The sequence below is a fragment of the Phalacrocorax aristotelis genome, chromosome 3 (genome assembly GCF_949628215.1).
Source record: "Phalacrocorax aristotelis chromosome 3, bGulAri2.1, whole genome shotgun sequence".
Classification (NCBI taxonomy): domain Eukaryota; kingdom Metazoa; phylum Chordata; class Aves; order Suliformes; family Phalacrocoracidae; genus Phalacrocorax; species Phalacrocorax aristotelis.
Genome location: NC_134278.1, coordinates 13369718 through 13386057, shown reverse-complemented (window position 1 = coordinate 13386057; position 16340 = coordinate 13369718). Strand labels below are relative to the sequence as shown.

Sequence of the window (16340 nt, the reverse complement as noted above, 5' to 3'; positions counted from 1 at the left end):
ACAAGCCGGAAACCTTAGCAAAAACCTCAGTGCTGCTTTAAGGCAAGGATGTCAACAAGGAGGCAAATCATCACATATTAATGCAGAAGAGAAAATTCTCTTTTACTGTTTTAGTAACACCATGTAAGTAGTTTATCCCTAGTTAAAATGCATTTATACAATGAGATACAGAAGTCAGGTCAGTAGCCTCAGTGTAGCAGTCTGGGGAACCTGCTGGGAGTAAAGCTTATTATCCTCTCAGGGGTTTGAGCAGTTGTAGTCCACAACCAATTTGACTTGAGGCAAAACACAGCTGCTACTTTGAAAGTTTCTTGCTGTGTAAGAAATAATTAAGGCTGTATGATCAGTATTCAACAAAGCATATATAGTAAAGATGCAAAATTATTTCTACTTGCAAATAAGGAGTTAAGTGAAGTTGCATTACAGAAACAGAAGAGTTAAATAAGAAGTTTGCGTCAGGGCCAGACTCTGATTCCTAACTATGCAACTGCAGTATTATTTCACGTTTTAGAAGTCCTTTACTTAAAAAGTAGTAAGTACATGTTCCAAAACAAAGTTACACATTTGTATTTTGATTTAAGATACGGAAAAAGAGAGGAGCAACAGAAAACACTTATGAATGTACATACTGAAAAAACCACAGCCTCATTAAAGCTTTTACTACAAAGCTGGTACTATTTAAATATTATGCAGAAAGATGCAAGACACATTGATGGTAACACAGGTAATTCAGGGCAGTTCATCCTTAGAGCATCCTGACCCGACTTTTGATCCTCTCCCCACGCAATCCTCAAACCACAAATTGCGCCAGGAATTCCCAGCCTGGGAATGGCACTTGGCCCATCACTTGTCCACATGGAGACCGGTAGCTCAGTTTCTGATTGCTGGACCACTTCCAGGTGGAAGGATATGTGGCCAGTTCACCAGGCAGCCTACACCATCCCAACAGCTAATTCCTTGTCTCCTACAGAAGAGGGGTTGTGAGGCAGAGGGAAACACTCCACGGACTAGAGTCAACCCGTAAGTTGTCTGCTGGACCAGACTCTATTGAGTCATTAGGATGCTAATAGCTTTACACTGCTTTTAAAAAAATCCAACCAACCAAACAAAAAACCCCCCAAAAACCTAAACACCCCCACACCTTACAATTTTTGCTAAATATAAGCTAGACGTGCTCCTCCTTGAAGGAGGCACTCAATTAGAAAAAGGGTGAAACATCTGCTTGAGCCAGGAATTCCCCAGGGAAAACCTAAAGATCATGCCAAGTCAGGTTTGCACTAGCAGGTTGCTACTGCTCCTTTAGTTAACAGAAGGCAAAGCTTAGGACAGGGATAAATTTTACAGTACTGCCAGGATATACATCCTCACATTAAGAACACTGTAGATGCCATCTGCCTACATTTAATTTATTCATTTTGATTTAAAATACCAGACCCTAATTCTTCATAAATACTTTTTTTTAAACTAGCACTTTCAAAATGGCTAATTACACCTGTGTATTCCCTGGGTCTTTTCGTATAAAAATATGATGACACTCAATTATTCTATGATTTTAAGTTGCCCTGGATTATTTTTCTATCTTTCCAGACACAGCTTCTCACTTTCAGGTTTGATAGAATTTTTTCTCCTACCTTTCTAAGCACACAAATACTATCCTGCCGTTGCCTTCCCAAAGAAGGTGCTGAATCCTAGCTTCCTGGAAAGCAGAATCTGTGACCACATATATGTCAGAAAATAAAACAGACCAGGGCACACAGCCACGCTCTGGGCTTGGAACCAGAGAGCATGGTACAGCTCGTGGCTGTACAACTACAATCCTATCCCTCTAAAACAGCCTGGCCAGATCCAAACAGCCTTTTGGAAATGGTCCACCATCTCTCCTAACCCCAGGACTATGCTTAGGCGTTATCTGGGAGACTGTTAGTTGGCACAGGACAAAATTGTGTCACAAACAGTACCAAAAATGTAACAGTGCAGCCACATGCCGTATCCATTCCTTATTTAGTTACTACTGTGAACATGTACTGTGATTATAGTACCCAGTTGCTTCTGGAGAATATAATTTTTAGAAGTTAATTACATAAGTAGCCAATGCATTTCAGAATTAGCAGGTCACCTTTTCCAGGCATTGTTGCTTCTCGCTTTAGTATCAAATCCTCACCTACGTGGTTGTTGCTTTCAGTTCACAAGAACAGAACCAAATAACGATGTAACAGTTGAACATTTGTGTTTCCACATGTGTTATACGCAGCACACAGGAAAATTTGCCCTCTCTAGGTTTTGGACTTTTTCAGTGTGTTCCGACAGACTGAAGACAAGCATCTGACTTCTTCATTTCAGCAAGCCTGGATTGCTGCCACCAGAATATTGGTCCTGACTGTCAGCTGGTATAAAGCAGGCATAGCTCCACTGACAGCATCCCAATGTAGAGCAGCTGAGATTCCGCTTCTCTAAACTTTACCCACACTGGGGTGGTAGGCAAGGAAGAAATTCATTTTACAATAGCAGCATTTCAGGAACAAATCTGTTTGTTTGGGTTTTTTTCAGTAATGCACAAACTTTTGTATGTCTTCATAAATTTGTGTCTTTAGGTCAGAAATTCCAACTTTAAAAATTTCATGCAAACCTGAATCAAAAGCATTTACCCTATTTTGCACAAAAAGAAACACAAGCAACAAGTCTTTGTGAACACAACAGAGGCCTATAAAAATTCTTCAAAGGAAAACACAACTACCCTGGTGCAAACTCGGATGTAAATATTATACTTAGCAAGAATCACTGTGTTTAAAACCTTATATAGATACAAGCAATTATGCAGTTTCACAGGACACCGAAAAATTATACTGACAGTACAAAAACATACACACCTTTCACAACTGCTTACCTACAGATTATCTCACTACGTGCTTCTCCATTCCCAACTCTGCTTACCTTGAAATAGGTAATGGTATTGTGTATTGGGTTTGTGAGGCGAGGTTTTGGTAGCAGGGGGTCTACAGGGGTGGCTTCCATGAGAAGCTGCTAGAAGCTTCTCCCATGTCTGATAGAGCCAATGTCAGCCAGCTCCAATATAGATCCGCTGCTGGCCAAGGCTGAGTCTGTCAGTGATGGTGGTAGCGCCTCTGGGATAACATATCTGAAGTGGGGAAAAACCCTGCACAACCACAGCTAAGAGAGGAATGAGAAAATGTGAGAGAAACAACCCTGCAGACACCAAGGTCAGTGAAGAAGGAGGGGGAGGAGGTGCTCCAGGCACCAGAGCAGAGATCCCCCTGCAGCCCATGGTGAAGACCATGGTGAGGCAGGCTGTGCCCCTGCAGCCCATGGAGGGTAACGTTGCGGCAGATATCCACCTGCAGCCCATGGAGGGCCCCACACCAGAGCAGGTGGATGCCCAAAGGAGGCTGTGACCCCATGGGAAGCCCACACTGGAGCAGGTTTTGCTGGCAGGACCTGTGACTCCACAAGGGACCCACGCGGGAGCAGCTTGTTCCTGAAGGACTGCACCCTGTGAGGGACCCACACTGGAGCAGTTAGCGAAGAACTGTAGCCCATGGGAAGGACTCATGTTGGAGAAGTTCATGAAAGACTGTCTCGTGTGGGAGGGATCCCACGCTGGAGCAGGGGAAGAGTGTGAGGAGTCCTCCCCCAAGGAGGAAGGAGCAGCAGAGAGAGCGTGTGGTGAACTGACCACAACCCCCATTCCACATCCCCCTGCGCTGCTCGGGAGGAGGAGGTAGAGAAAATCGTGAGTGAAGTTAAGCCCAGGAAGAAGGGAGGGGTGGGGGGAAGGCGTTTTAAGCTTTGTTCTTATTTCTCATTATCCTACTCTCATTTGATTGGCAATAAATTAAATTCATTTTCCCAAGTCAAGTCTGTTTTGCCCATGACAGTAATTGGTGAATGATCTTTCCCCGTCCTTATCGCGACCCACGAGCCTTTCATTATATTTCCTCTCCCTGCCCAGCTGAGGAGGGGAGTGACAGGGCAGCTTTGGTGGGTACCTGGTGTCCAGCCACAGTCAACCCACCACAGTACTGACAAAACTGCTTATTATTCTGTAAAGCCTTGACAAACTATTTATTAACTCTTGGAGTATTAGCTGCCAGTCTGGTCCAGTGAGTCCACCTAGTAGTCCACAAAGTAACCATCTGCTCCAACCTAATAGTCCTAGATGATGAACTCCCACACCCTGATTTACCTGGGAAAACTTTAATTGTTGTGCCCTGAACTACAGGTACAATTTCTATCTTTCAAGAAGATGAAAAGATGATACATCTACCCCCACAGTGACATCAACACTCAACTAAAGACTGTCGCTCCAATGAACCAGAAAACTTACTATCAGATCTTTCAAGAAAAACATCCAAAAACCTACAACACAACAAAAACCCTCCCACGTAAGTGAAGTAACAAATTTATTAAATCTCAGCGATGATAACGCTGCTGGCATGAGACAGGCATCTGTTTCTCACAGATGCTGGCCTACATCCTAGTTCTGATGTAGAAAAAAAATTAATAAACCACCTTGAAAAAAAAAGAAAGAAAATGTGACTTTGGATCCAGAATTAGTATGGTCCTTTTACTCTGTTACCAGGATACCCACAGTGACACGAGAAAAGGATGGCGCTAGGAAATGATTGCTCACGACCAATATCTTAATTTTTTTCCAGCTCCCTTTGGGTTCCTCGAAAAAATGCTTCATTTCATGAGAAAGTAAACATTTAGGTTGAAGATCTCCACTTTTCACAGCTGGCAAAGAAAAAAAGTCTGGTTTCCACAGGTAGATCCATTCTGCTGTGATTTCTGAAACATCTTGTACCAGACTGAGCAAGAAGAGAGAGAGCTCATTTACACGCTTCCATGTCAAAGCTTTTCACAGCATCACTAAGTAAAGGGAACATACAGGGCTAACTAAACCCAAGCTGATCAACAGTATGAATCATCGACTCAGAGGTGGCTTTGAAAGTACTTGGAGGACATCAGCAGGCAGCACGGTTGAAGCTGACAGTTTGAGACTGCCCTGGTGCTGGTGGCACACTCCGATGCTGAAACAAGAACCCATCAAATAGGACTTGGCAACTCACAGCAGAGGCTGGGTGGAACTTATTTAGAGCTGTTAATTGCCTTCACTCTATGGAGAAAATGTGACCCTCATCAGTGGGAGGGCTATGCTTTTTGTCAGAGTACATGAAAGGAAGCCAGGCAACTCTTCCTTTACTGTACACTGAAAGTTACCACAAGACTGCAGAGCAAGTGTGTTCGAGGACTTCTCCAGTCAGGGAAAGGCAGCAAGGTGTCCAGATTTCATTTCTGGGCAAGTCTTCAGAGAATCACCTGAACAATCTCTTTTCTGGAAAACTGGAGATGAAACCTTCCAACAGTGCATAATTAACCAATAAACTGAAGCATGCCTACCTACAGTCACTGGCACAAGACGGGAGAATACCACACACAGTCCTCCTTCAACTACCAGCAGGAAAGAGGCTGCAGGTTTGGCAGACAGCCTAATCCCCGAGAGCTGGGATTTTTATCTTCTTTCCAAACCCATTTATATCCAACTTCCCTTCAGAATCTCTTATCCATACAGAAAAGAAAAAGTTATTAGAAGAATGAAGTGTTTTACTTCAATGTCAGTTGAAGGATATACTATCACAGACTCTGCTAGGAATATCACGTTAAACACAGAAGGCAGAATGTCTCGTACCATGTACAATAGACAAAGCTACCTGAATAACCTCCCCCCACCATCCTCATCTTGTGATTCTCTCTAAAGCAAGTCATATGGCAGCACTTTTCTCCTTTTATGGGCAAAAAAAAAGGAGAAAGGAAGTCAGCACCCCGAGCGGGACTGCATTGCCACATGAATCAAGCAGCTCAGAGCTGTACTACTACTCGCACATCCCTACCTCAGTGCATTAAGAATACATACCCTGAGAGAGGGATACCATGAATCAACTGCCATTTACTTAATGCATATATAATTACATGTCACCAAGTGTTTCACACTGAACTCGCCACTAGAGAATGTATTAAAAACTGAAGGATAGAGGGCATGTAATATATTTGCATTTGTTTATCTACCACCTCCTTTTTTTGTGTAAATGTTCTGTTGATTGTATGAGAACCTCTTCTTTTGGAAACAGCTGTAGCGATAGTATGACTCAGAGCAGCAATTAAAATTATAGTACTTTCTGCTGCATGTATCTCCATCCGCATCCCACACCACCCTGGTGCCCACCACCCACACCCAGCTCAGTCCACCTTGCTTTTGTTCAGCAGCTCCACAGGATGGAAAGTTACTGATGATCTGACTTACCAAATTTGACTTTTTTAAAAGAACTGTGGAAATTTCATTAGCTCAACACTAGGGAAAGGTAAATGACATACAGAATTTCCTATGTATCAGGCAAAAAAGGAATAAAAGCCCTGTTACTCTTATATCAACAGAAAAATAAATTACTGTTTCTGCCTCAATAGCCAATATTAGAGTTCAAAGCCTAAATCACGACAACTCCTACCCATAAATAGCTAAAGAATTGAGACATTACAAGGAAACCCATCTCCTCTCCATGCACAGGTGATGGGATCAAGGATTTTTAAGAACTCCCATCTCCCACCCGAGCATGGACAACGGCACATCAGCCAGACCACCACAGCATACACACAGTCGCAGGACACCCACACATACCTTCTGCGGAGTCAGGGAATGTATTTGTCAGCCTTACAGGTACCCACCATTGATTCAGAACCACCTTGCTTTCCCTCAGTTGCTTACATGCAATCATTCTGAGTTTTATTTGAATACTGCAACTGAATATTTGACTGCTATGTTTGGGAGTGATCCTGAAAACAACTGAATTCAATTACATGAGTTACACTTGCGGGGTCACTGCCCACGCATCAAAGTTAAAATACAGATAAGCACTTCCAGGGTCAGAGTCTCTGTCCTTCAAACATGGTTTTGGTTTTTTTTTCTCTAAGGAAGGAAACAGTCTCCCTGGTCATCAGATCATTATCAGGTCAGATCAGATGGCCAAAACAGCAGAGTTCAGTAAGGAGTTTAAAATAATTCCGTCATTTTTTGAAGACTAGCATTGCTTTTACAGAGAAAATGGAATTTGTTAAATATATGTACATATTTATTTCTTATTGTTAAAGATTACCATTTGCTCCTTGGAAGCTTTGAAGTGTTACCAGTATACATTTAATTCTCTTTTGACAAATGTTATTTCAGTATAAACACAGAATATTTCTTTAAAAAGTGTTATTTAAACCTGTAGGTGTCCCTTTGCCTTATGAATAAATTAGAAGACACTGAATAACAGCAACCGCAAAAGTACAAACACTTTATTACGACTGTGGTGACTCAGGCTGCCAGGATTTGGCAGCCCACAGTGTTCGTCAGCAGAAGAACAAAAGGGGATTTTTTTTTTTTTGGCGGATTTACTTTTAGTTCAGTAAAGGACAACATGATACTGTCTGTGCCGTAATGAATCAAAACCTCAGGAAAACAAAGGCCTAAGTAGTCAGACCCCAGTCATTTTTTGTCTCACAGTATAAAAATGGACAAGCAGATTATCTATACTTCTAAGGCCTCTAATATGTGAGCTCTCTTCCTGTCTTTTGGGAAAAAAATAAAATAAGTAGTAAGATTGTCTAGTTGCAGAAATACGAATCAGCTCTATAGGCAACATATTCCCAGAATACTTTAAAATCAGGAAATATTTTCTATTTTCCTCTTGAATACAAGAGATGTTGATACAAGATAGGTGGATTACTTAACACCTTTTCTAATTAAAAACATAAACCCTGTAGACCTAAGTATCGCATTCTAACAAAATCTCTCAAGTATTCAGAGCATGAAACACATTTCAAATGAGACTCGTTTTCCAGCATCCCCATCGTGATCTCATTTGGAACGGCAAACTGTCCCCGCAGTAATTGGTATTACAGAGCTCCGCTGCAGCACAGCCTTGTGAGAGGGCGAGGGAAGTGTTCCAGTCCTACAGCACATTTATGCTTTAATAATAAAAACATAGGAAAAAACGGTTATAGAGTATCAGCTCTCGCTTCCTCTGCTGCCATCAATTATTAGGGAGATTATTACAGACTTATTTCCAGAAGCTTCCAAAGATGCCTACATCCATCATGAAATCTTCATCTGAAGGAGTCACCAACAGTCTACAGACGATCCTTGAAGCAAAACACTGCAATTACAAGCAATTCAGTACAAGGAGTCAGACCATGTATATGTGGGTGGGAGTAAAGTAAAGTGTAACTGAGACAAAATTAGACTGTTTCTAGAAATAAAACATAACAAATTTAACAATCTAGCCTTCTCAACTCTAAACAGGTTTGAACAACTCTGAAGAATATTGTTACAGATTTTTCCCCTCACCATTGCCTCCCTCCCCCAATTCCCACAGCATTAAATGAACCCTCTCCAAAAAATTAGGACCAACAAATCATCTATACCAGATAAATACCACTGCACATCTCTCATGGAGGCTATTTAAACACAATTCTGAAACCAATTTACTGGAGATAGGATCATATGGATCAGTTACCAGACAGGATTTTCCATATTCACCAGAACCTATTCAGCTCTGTAAGGGGCACCATCACTCAGCATTTCTGTACCGGCTAACAACCAACAGTAATGAATTTTTGCCCCACATCTCCACACCACTATTAATATGCATGAGAGAAACCAGAATATGAACTTCCTCTCTCCCTTTCCCAGAAAGCCATTAACTCAAGCTAACCTCCCAGACTTCATCTGGGGCAGCTGCAAAATTAAAATTGTAATGAGCGGGCTAGGTACCAAATAGACTCACAATAAAGAAAATAAAACAGAAAGCAGGTTTTATTTGAAATGTCTTTGAAAAGCAAGAAAACAACATCATCTTCCCGCTTCTCAGTCTAACCACATTCAGTTTAGCCAACGACTGACTTAGGATGTTACTGGCCTCAGCTCAGTTGCAGAGGCAAATAGTACCAAGCTGTCTTAAAATATCCCACCTTCCCAGTAGGCGCTACTCCAAGCAGGACATGGGTCTTCTGGCCATCTTGCATCTGCTAGCCAAGCGCAGACACAGTGGATATCATAAAGCATGTCAGCAAGGATGAGATGCCTATTCTGGACAACCAAATCAAACCAGTCTCAACTTGTGTTCTAACGCCCAAATAAAGACTTCTTTCCCCGAAGGAAACCCTAGTCTTGCCAAATTCTGGCCTTCATCCCCCCAAAATCTACACTTTTCTTAGATTCACTAGTCCTTATGAGATTAGAAACACAAAATGGACCCATAGGAGAACTCTGAACATGGCTACAATAATTTTGGGTATGTAATAGAAATTAAAATAACTGGGATAGTAAGGAGGAAGCCATCTAACCTAATATGAAACAAAGTTGTGAAGGCTGTACCTTAAACATCACCTACCCTGGAATCTCAAGAGGTACCTCTGTTATTAAAAAAGTGGTAAAACCTTCAGGCCTCCCCAGAAGCAAAATATAAAGTCATTCCTTTCACAAGCTGATGAGAAGAGGAGTCATGCAATTCTGAAGTTTCAGATGAGAAGGCAGGAGCATGCCCCCAAGCACCATCGAGCAATTTAAGAGCATCAGGAAAGCAACCACAGAGGAAGTAAAAGTGGGCGTTAAGCTCTTTCCAGGCGAAGAGGCAGGCTCACAACCGCATCTCTGCACGCCAGGGTAGTGCCCTAACCCACAGACTATAGTCTGTCTTAGACTATTCCTGCTGAAGCTATGACATGGAAAAATATTTACTGGATGAAAGAATGAAACACCCATACAAACCTGATTTCCCTCACCTCAGCTGAAAGCCTTGATCACAGGGCAGGAGTCACTCTCCCTCTAGCCTAATTACTTCTTTCAAAGTAACACAGTTGCAGGTGAAATGAAGAACAGCTTATGACATGGTGCTTGTTGCACTCTCCTGGGAAGAGGGAGATGTGAGCTCAAGTTCCTTCAAGCTGAAAAGGGGGCTGAGAATCAAGCTTCACACTTCATGGGTAAGGGATGTAACTAATGCACTACTGAATATAAGGAGGAGGATAAACATCACTGCAAATGCTTTTTCCTCGAGTTTGAGTAAATAGCTTACACTTACTTATTTCTTAGCAAAACAAGCTTTTCAAATCCTGAGGGAACCATTCCCATCTCCAGATGCCAAAGGCAGTTAGGCAGGAGAGAGATGCCACTCTCCAGAACGGTCACGGTAGTAACAGCTCTGGATGGGCGCAGAAATGAAGCTCTGTGCATCTGATATTCTTTACAGTAATAAAATAGACAAGAGTGTGCTTTCAGACATGAGCTTTAAGATCATCAATCTTAGCTTTCAGGCATCTAATTGTAAAATAGGCCACTCAAATAATTTATGAATTCAGGCTGTAATTCCACAAGGAGAAGAATTTCCCCCCTGAAAATCCCATAAATTATACATAAAAAAGCTTCTAACAACTACTTAAATTTTAAGTTAAACCTATGTGTATCAGAGAGCTATAGGAGAGCACAGAATGGCTGTTATCTAAAATGTCAGCATAAGTCTACACATCCCATTAAAAACACCGAACCACATTCACAGCATTATTAAATTGTGCAAACTCCAATGCCCAGATATGACTCAGTCATCCAGAGCTCACCACAGAAAAACAGGCAGCCAAACTCAAGATCCCAGTATGCTCCATGCCATATTCTAGGTATGACAACTCCCAAGCTGCACTGATGCTCTTCAACAGGTCTGAGGAACAGACTTTCATGAATCACATTCATTAACTTAAGACTTTAACCAAACCAGACTGGCCCTGGTGATTGGCACACATAACACCACAAGTTGCACTGCTACCGGAACCTTCAAAATGAACTTTTCAGGTTTTACAAACTTCACGAATTCCTTACACAGATCTCCTCAAAAACAAGCCTCGGACTTATGCATTCACTTCACCTTTTGCACTGCCGTTCATCCAAACGATGATATTAAAAGTCAGCCTGTACATTGCCACTATGAATAGCCCTACAGAAGTATTATCACAGACAGGAAAAAAAAGGATAAAAGGCACAAAAAAGTCTCATAGAGCACTGGTGACGTAGTCTATTGACAAGTTCATAAATTAGAGAAGAATATTTCAGCTGCTAGGATGCAAAAGTAGCCATTCATGAATTTAGGTAAGACTGATATTTAACCGAACGTAAACGTGGAGACACCAACCATGAGATTATTTCTAAACATTTAAAATCCAAAATAATAATAATAATAATAAAAAGCTTTCAAGCATCTATGTGCCAGTGCTGCACTAGGTCCTATCTGTCCTAAAAGGTATTTATCCTGTACCTATTACTGTTCTTTTTCCTGTAGAAGCAACTACTGCTACCATTTTTAATCGAGAACTTGTATCAAGTAGTATATAAAGACAGAAAATAAAACACATTTTTCATTTTGATTGGAAGCGTGAATTGGAATTCTGTGAAAGTAGACGAATGGCAAATTCAGTATTTCATGAGAATTAGGACCTGTACATCTCACATGATTCACATCGCTGTCATCATCATTCACACGAGTGCACAGCACCTTCTATTACAATTTTAATTTAAACAACAAAATTCAAATTTATGACTGCATTTTTTGCAACTCTCAAGCTGCCCCATATATTAAATATTTTAATTCATGCCTCTCAAACTGTTTTCTCTGATTTAATGTTACTGTTTTGCATTCCTAGATAACATGAGTAGAAAGCACTGCTAAAAGAATGATTGATAATACTGAAACAGATCCAAATACATACTGAATTCAGTACAGAGCAAGCACTGCGAGGTTTTGGCTCATTCAAATCGACATACATTATTAGTATACATATTCCCCTGTCCACTGATGTTATAGGTCACAATGACATGCTCAGTTTGTCTCCAGGGATTTAACAGGAGACCTAATGATGTCTGGTTTGCATACAGGTTTTGGATATAGAATAATATTTTTCTGTTTTATATAACATGTGGACTGAATGACCAAGTTCATGTGTTACTGCATGCATTATGCACCTAGTGCTAAAAATGCCAGTGATTCTCCAAAACTCTTGTACAGTTTCTCTAAAAAACTCTAATTAAAAGGGTATTTGGAAATACATATAAATATGATCGAGTAAAGAGGTCCTACTTAATATTTTATAGGTGTACAGATTTCTGTTAAAGTATGGGAATTGTTATTCATCTAAAAAATCTACTATTTTTGACACACATCTTAAGGTCTCATTTTGTGTAACACAATGTGGAAATCCGCAACATACTGCACATGCAAATCCTCAATGTCTTTGTGAGACTGCTGAGGACAAGATATTCCAGACCGACAAAACAGTGTCAAAAAATGATGTCATGAAGACAAGCTAAGCACGCTAACAATGAATTATCTTCCCAGCCCTGTGAAATTCACTAATAGACTCACTATTATGGTGAAATGACATCTGCTGACAGTAACTATGCAGTAGTGTCCAAGATGATCACCATTTTTCCTTTGTGAATTAACCAAGTATTTTTTTTATTCTAATTACTGTCATACACTGTCTTTTTAATCACTTGCCGTTTGTTTATTTTCTGTTTTCAATAAAGAACAGAAGTTCACGGAAAAAACGAAGCATCGCTGCAAGAACAGCACAGGAGGGTAGTGAAAAGTACAGAGCAGAATACAATAAAATATTGGGCAGTCATTAAGAAACCATATAAATAACTCAGAAAACCTCGCGTATACTTGCCATAGTTTACATTTAAGTGAAACCTTAAGGACTATTTAGACTATACTATAGTGGTTCAAACTGAAGTTAAAGAATTTTATTCTTAGTTGCTGCTTTATGCTTTTTATGAATTTAAGTCAAACCCTTCATGCTCTTCCCATATATGTAATTTCATTTCATTAAAACAGTTTTTAAAATTCTACCCTAGGAAAGCTAAATTCATGAGTAGTAGGGCTTTACCATTACTTTTTAATTTGGGCCTGGTGAGGTGGGGGGGGGGGGTAGGTGTACTGCAGAAGAGTAGAAAGGAGAATCAAACATGAGAAATTACAAAGTTTATTCCTTAAAAAAAATAAAGTAGTACATTGTTGATGTATAAGTCTTCCTTACATGTATAAAAATACAAAAGCACAACAGAGAAAAGGGAAGTATCAGCTTGCTTCTTCCCTGTGCAATGAGTTGAGGTATTTTTGTGAAGCAGTGCTGAGCATGTGAAATTCGTTGCCCACAAGACAACCTCATGTCACAACAGCATTTCATTCCCCACCTAAGAGTTCACAGCCAAAGACGTCTTCATTTTTTTCTGACCTTGCAGATGGCGACAACAGGAGACGCAAAGCAAAAACATCCCTCTCCCCCTGAACCTACCCTTTCCCCACCCGCATACAAACGGCCTTTAGGAGCTGGTAAACAAAACAGGAGTGCAAAGATCGGACTTATGGCAATCAAGGACTACCAGGAACAGGCTGGAAACTAACCCACATCACCACCTTCGCAAAGTTATTAGCAACACCACCGAAAGCATATCAAGTTAAGACACTTGCTGTGTTGCCAGTGTATTATGGAGTATTCAATTTTACATAGTGGCATCACGTATTACCAAGACCTTAGCTTAGCAAAACCCAGATAAATAAAATTAAAGCTAAACGGTCTTGAAATTCAATTAGGGGGAAAAAAATAATAGTAGGAAGAATAGATGCATCTGGTATCTGTTCACTGGAACACATCCCAACGCGGACAGAGGGTCAAACAACGAGATGAATGCAGCATTACAGATCGTGTTTGCCATCACGTGCCTAGGTAGGTCCCTCTGGAAACACCGCCTTTGTAGCACCCTGCATCCAACAACCACCAGCAGCCGGAACAAAGTTTTCGGTACGAGCTTCATCACCCTATCTCCCCCCCACCACAGCAAAGGCATACTTACTCCACTAAGGCACTACGACGTGCTGGCCGAATTATATCCCGGGCCGGTGTCAGAGTTAAGCCAGGCTTCCCTGGGCCCGGGCGCAAGCAGAAGCAGGTCCCCGCTCCGGCGCTGCCCTCCCCAGCGGCTCCGCGTTCACCGGCCGACAGCGCAGCGGGCTCCACCCGCGGGGCCTGTGCCCGGCGCAGGCGTCCCCCCGGCCGGGGCGGGGCGGGGCGGGGCGGGGCAGGGCAGGGCAAGGCGGGGGACCCTCCGCGGGGCTCGCACCGCCGCCGCCCCCTTCCCAAAGGCAACCGGCGGCCGAGGCGCACCGAGCCCTCCCAGCGCCCCCCCGCCGCGCTGCTACGGGAGCCGCAACCGCCTGGGGCCGGCGCTTCCCCAGGCAACAGTTGGCCGCGTCCCCCGGCGGCCCCGCCTGCCCGCCCGCCCCCGCGCAGCCCCCGGGCGGGCGGCAACACCCGGCCCCGCCGTGCCTCCCTCCCTCCCCGCGCTTACCTGAGCCGCCCGCCGCCGCTCGCCGCCGCAGGGACGGCCGTCCATCCCCCGCGCCTCACAGACAGCCGGCGACGCGGCCCGGCCCGGCCCGCCCCAGCCCCAGCCCCAGCCCCAGCCCCAGCGCGACGCTCGCAGGCCCGCCCCGCGCTGGCTGCGTGCGGCTCCCGCCGGCGGCCGCCCCGGCTGCCTCGGCCCGCCCCCCGCCGCCGCGGGCTGAGGAGGGGCGAGGCGGCTCCGCCGCTGCCGGGGGCCGGAGGGGGAGACGCGGTGCCGGGGGTGGGTGGCCATTGGGGAGGGGGAGAGGAGATCCCCGGGAGGGGGGAGAAGAGGCGGCGGGGGTCCCCCACCTCCGCACCGACCTTCCGCAGGGACCCTCGGCTCCCCGGCGCGGCGGTCAGCTCAGAAACACGGGCAGGGCAGCGTGCCGCTGCCACCCGTGCTGCAGCCCGCCCGGGACCTCGGCCCTGACCCAAATCCGCCCCCTTCCCCGGAGATCCCATCCCCTCTCCTCCCAGCTGGTGGCATCTTTCTTTTTTTTTTTTTTTTTTCGGGGAGGGGGGAGTGTGCGTGTGTGTAAATGAGTTCAGCGGCACTGCAGATACATTTTTTGCATTTCTGGCTTTGCAAAAGGCAGTACTTCCTCAGGACGTCAAAACCAGATCTGAGCCCGTTCACAGCTTGTGAAAATACTTTGTACTTCCTCTTGCTGTTTTGAGGGTTAAATAAGGTTAAAGTTGCAAGAATGGCTACACGGCACTTGGTTTTCCCCCTTCCCCAAAAGCCAGTCTATGAGTCATTTACAGGAAGAAAGAAAGAAAAAAAAGAAAGCAAGAAAAAAGCCTACAAGTAACAATATTGGAAGTACAGCATAAAAATATCTGGTTATTTGTTCATATCAGGGTTTTGCTTGCTGAGCTCTTTAAATGTGAGAAGCCGTGATGCTGACCACAAAGCCATTACAGCACTGTGTCCCGGACCGGAGAGCTCACAGCTGCGCTCTCCCTGGGGCAGAGGCGTCGAGGAAAGGGCCTGTGTGCACCAAGAGGTGTGATTCTCACGAATGAGGTGAGTTTTGAAGCACTGTGAAGCCAAGCGGTTTGGTAGAGCTGCCAGCACGTAGGGTCTGCTGCTGACTTGACCCTCTGGCCTGTCACCCCTGCTGAGCAAACATGCCAGAGCAGCGTCACTTATACACTTTAACTTCTTGCCTTTGCCCAGGCTGTATCCAGATGTTCTTGAAGTGTTCTTCTTTGGTCTGAAGATTCCAAATTTTCTAGTTAGAAAATAATTCAAGTGACATACTTAGTCTATTGAAAGGCTTGGTGTCTCCTGCTGTAGCACATATTTAATATAGCTACCCTTACAGCACCCAGCTTAGCAGAACACTAAGATGCTGGCTTGCATTTTTTTATCCACAAGTCTCAAAGTACCTTTTAAAAGAAGTAAATAACATTGCTCCACTTTCCAGTCACATGGAAAACTCGAACCAGGAGAGAGAACTGAACCTCAGATTCCCAGCTAGCAGCTTAATGTCCCTTTTACTTATTTTTCTGGGGCATGCCTTCTGACCGCTGTGTAATGGACGTGTCTTTAACTGGATGCTTTTGCAAACGAAGAGGCAGCTGTTGCCCATCCTTTGGAAATATTCTGACTCTGTTAGTGCATGTTATGTGTGCTCTCAGACTGTCTGCACTGAATGCACCAGGGACTCATCCAGAAGAGTGTTTTGATTCTGGATATGGATAGTATTTAGGAGCTAGAAAATTCCAACTTTTAAATCCTGCCAAAACAGAGGGATGGTTATATATTGATGAAATGAACTGTAGAACATCTACATAGCTTTAGCGTCACATACTGCCATAAGACTGAAGCTGAACAGCCTGTAGGGGAA

The 16340-nt window shown here is 43.5% G+C and overlaps 1 protein-coding gene across 12 annotated transcripts in view; it reads right to left on the bottom strand.

The window, feature by feature from the left end:
* The window catches only part of CYRIA (CYFIP related Rac1 interactor A), a 61032-nt gene extending 46132 nt beyond the window's left edge, over nt 1-14900 (bottom strand). For 2 of the 12 annotated variants that reach the window (XM_075086763.1, XM_075086772.1), the window contains exon 1: nt 14450-14544. The gene's annotated coding sequence lies outside the window, so the exon portion shown is untranslated. Of the gene's footprint in view, nt 1-13954; nt 14304-14449; nt 14563-14808 lie in introns of those variants that run through there. The other 10 variants (XR_012659492.1, XR_012659491.1, XM_075086767.1 and 7 more) reach the window with 10 other exon arrangements.
* Nucleotides 14901-16340: the final 1440 nt, after the last annotated feature.